The following is a 4,480-nucleotide window of genomic DNA, read 5'->3' as shown; positions in this document are numbered from 1 at the left end:
TGTCCAGGGGCCTGAATCATGAGTCAGCTTTAACTGAGTCACCCTGAGTTCTCAGGCTCCACTGAACCTGACACACAGCTGCTCACCTTACAAGACTAGAAGAGTTTAAAGAGAGTCAGAGATCCTGAGTTCAACATCATCTACAAGTCAAACTACAACATGTGGAGTTCCACAGGGAAGCGTTCTGGGTCCTCCACTGTTTCTCATCTACCAAGGACCTGAAACATTTTAGCTTCATTTCACATCAGTTCAGAAGTGATGCTCTGTGGTGACAGCAGTGATGACATCATCATCGTCATCATCCAGTCCCTCCTCAGCCTGGGTGGGCGAGGTTATCACCATGGAGACAGGCAGGTCATTTTCTACAGACAGAGCAGGTTAGAGAGAAAATGATCTATCAAACACCAGATGGTTCTAAATGTATATTTTGATGTTCGTATCAATAAATCAAATTTGTTCCTCTAAACACGTCAAATATTCATTAAAAACAGCAGAAAATGACTTTTTACCAAGAACATTTCCTACGTAATAAGATGTTTAATATTGGATGTAACCATTTTATCAGTATCGGAGGAGAGACGGATGAAATAGTATTCAGTATACATTGTATTTGCATTCATGTCCACTAGATGGTACACTGGGCTTAGAATTCAGTGTTTTAAACCTTGTTCCATTGTCCTTTATACAAATCTCAGCTTTCCATGTTTGTGTTTAAGAATTAATTTGTATATAATTTATACTGTATGAAAACACACAAGCTATGGTATGTTGTCCACCTTGTGTATGAAAATGAGAAGCTGTGGAGCAAGGGTTCCCAAACGTTTTCTTATTGAGGACCCAAAAATAGATCCACATTCAGCAGGGGCAAGCTCAAATAGTGGCAGCAGCAGCAGCAGCAGCAACAGCAGCAGCACTTCCGGAGGCAGACTCAGCTGCCTTTGATATCCTGCAGCAGCTGCCACTGTTCTGTTAGCTGCCAGGGCTGTTACACTGACCTGCCACTATTTGTGGGAGAAATATGCAATAGTTATAAAACTAATTGAATTAAATGAAAAAGAAAACACCAACACTAAGCAGGTTCCACTGAGAGCTTTCCAAACTAAATGCCACTATATAATCAGATTTACCTCAGCTGCACATTAACACTATAAAGTAACTCACGAGTTTGAGCAATATGTGTCATGACCTCATTGTCATAAACTGTGTCCTGAGAGTCCATAAAAGCTGTTTCATGTTGCAATGAGAAAGTGATGCTTTAAAATTTGATATATTGATATATGTGAGGCCACGTGAAAGAATTTTTTTGTATTACAAACAAATCTGATATGTATTAAGCCAGCAGGTTTCTATGCAACTCTATTATCACCTGAGAAGCTGTCAAAGCTTTCAGACTCATAATTTCATATTTATTTATTTTATTTACTTGTTTATTTGACAAATGGACAAATGCATCAGACACTGCTTCATATGTAAACTACAAAGTAGATGCGGAGCATACAGGTTTTTAGCTCTGGTGTTTGTGAATGTGCTATAATGCATTTGGCCATCAGGTGTCACCTTTGAACAAGTCAAGTCTACTGTGTTGCATTTCAAAGTAAGAAGCAGTAGTACTTCTGGTAAAAAACAAAAGTTTTCATGTGGGTGATAGCAGATATACTCTGCTTTTTTGTTGCTGTCAAAGTCAAAGTCACTGTTAAGTCTGACGACATACGATCATCTGCCTGTCTCTGTAAGGCGGAATTTATGCTTCTGCATCGAATCAACGCTGTACTGTACACCATAGCACCTCCCCAGAAATGTAACTCCACGTCACAGTGACGCAGACCTCCTGTCTGTCTCTGTAAGCTGAAACCATTTCCCAAACTCACAAAGCTTTGAGTTACTTTAATTTCACAGATAAGAAACAATAAATTGTGAAGACAATAAAGCCTCCACAAGAAAAAATTAAGTCTTGTGTGTGATTTATCCTGGCTTCATATGAGCAGAGGAAATCTCTGCTAGCTGCTAGGCTAATTTATACAATGTAAAATGCCATAGGCTTGTGCTGATAACGGCAGTACCTGCCGCCAACTAGTGTTTTGGAGGTGTAACTGCAGAGTGACACAGACACACCACACCAGTTTAAATGCTCACAACAGTAGCGTAGCCAGAAATTAGCTGGTGGGTGGGCACACATTAAAGTGGGCGGGCAGAAACTTTTGCCAGGAGATTCAAGGAGGTAACTGTAGTTTTCAATTCCTGCCAGTACTATTACCAAAACCTCCATTGCTTCATATTGTTCACCTTCCTCCAAATCCTCTTCCCTGGGTTCTGGTTTTCAGATTTTCTGTTATAAATATTCATCTTCAGTATCCCTGTCTTTTCTTTTGAACAAATGAGTAACTTTTTCTCTATATTATGATTTTTCATTCTTTTTCATTTGACCAAAATTTATTATTTTGACGTTTTTCTCTCAGTTGGCAATATTCAAAAACAATCACAGATATTTAAATCAGCTGACAGCGTTTGAGCCGACCACAAGAATGTGTGGAATTTCGATTTCATTCATTGTTTGCTCTGTCCTGGTGCAAACAGCGTTTTTTGACATCCATGGTCCAGTTGTGGAAAAATCAAACATCCCAGTACAATAAATCAAACGCACCCCGACTGCTGTGTTTCTGAAGTAGACACGTGTGCGCAGTCACGTCCTGCTGAGAGTGAAATCCCTGACCGTTAGCTCACATGCAGCATGAAGCTGTTCTGTGTTGTTGAATTTAAACAAAATAACATGGAACATATCTGCTTATTAGGCTACTGATTTTGATTGGGATATTTTTGATGAGCTGAAGGACATTTAACGGAGTGTTGCCCGTCTCGAAGGCTGGGCTCATAGGAGACCACCGGACTCTCTCCCAGGGGAGGGGCTGCCGGGCAAGGCACGGACGGTTCAGAAGCAACGTACGTGCGTAGGCTCTGGCACACAAGTATAAATCTCCCTTAACATACACACTGTTTAAGCAGATCAAATATTTTCACATGATGTTCCTGAGTTGAAGTTTAAATGGTTTCTGTGCTCTCTGTGTCACCTGTTGTTATCTCAGCTATGTGCAATTTTTTTTTTTAATTGCTATATTAATGTTTGCAGTGTTTGCTCTGTTTTCTTATCGTTGTTTTCTACATCTATTCTATTTTTATTATTGATGTTGTTTTGACTCTGTACCCACCTATGTGCAGCACTTTGGTCGACTGCCGTCGTTTTAAATGTGCTCTAGAAATAAATCCTGACTTGACTTGACCTAAAAGTCGAAATGATCTGTGAATCTCTAATTGGTGTCACATTTAGTCATTACGTGGCTGCCATTGAATCAAGGTGATAATAAGTAAGGGTTAATCCACTAGGAGGTGTGCTCCAAACGGTTTTAATGCACGACGTGGGGGCGAAGAACTACCCCACGCGCAACGGAGGGTAGTTGCCTCCGCGAAGTGCATTAAAACCGTTTGGAGCACACCTACTAGTGGATTAACCTGCTTATACCATGGTCATTTGCCAAGACTATAGGAATAAAAGGATTCGACAACTTTTGGTGAAAGTTTTGTACTCAAAATCGAAAGTTTTTGAAGCAAGAGCTTACCATTGTCATGACAAGGAACAAACTAGTCCCTTTTACAACCACGCCAGTTGTGCTGTTTTTCGCTTGTTTTTTTTTTCTTTCCTCAAAATCCTTGTATTCTCTAAATAAGTTAAAAGAAATGTTAAAATCAGCCATTTCTGTTTATTTTTTCCTTCGGCAGTTTACAGTTTGACAGCTGCGCTTGTTAATGTTGCCATGGTTACAGGCTGGTTAGCGGATGAATTTAGACAGTTATAAAGTTTAGCCGAACTACGTGTGCATTAAAGGGTTTTACCGCATACCTGCCGACCAATCAGAAAAGAGTATTCACCCAGACCATGCTATAATAAGATTAATATACAACAGCTAAAGATCTTGTTAGGAATGACAAAGACAAAGAAATTAATGCAAAAGACATTTTAGCCTGTAGCTACATATAATCTGGCAGCAGACCAGTTATACAGTCAAACAGTATAAGACAGGTGTTATGTATGAAGAGCTCACATGACCACAACATCGGCATGGGAGAGTCCAACGCAGTTGCTACGTCAAAGATGGGTGGGTATGTTAACGCCAACCAATAGCATGGAAGAATGTTCAACATTTTAATACATCTGAAATATTTTGTTAAAAGGGCATTTTCTGTCGTTTTAAGGCACATTTGACTTATTAATACAAACATCAGGATATATGTTTAGAGTCATTCAGCGTTCCAGTTTGATCACATGAAGAGTTCTGTTAGAGACAACTGTCAGTCATCAACACCAGATTGATTGATTGATTGATTGATTGATTGATTGATACCTGTGGGTCGTTGATGATATAAAGACACCATGATGAAAGTGGAGATGCAGTACGGACAGAACACCACCAGGTGGAGAAGCACTCTG

Source organism: Epinephelus moara, chromosome 17 (assembly GCF_006386435.1).
Source record: "Epinephelus moara isolate mb chromosome 17, YSFRI_EMoa_1.0, whole genome shotgun sequence".
Classification (NCBI taxonomy): Eukaryota; Metazoa; Chordata; class Actinopteri; order Perciformes; family Serranidae; genus Epinephelus; species Epinephelus moara.
The sequence above is the reverse complement of the archived record's forward strand: the minus strand, read 5'-3'. Positions refer to the sequence as shown.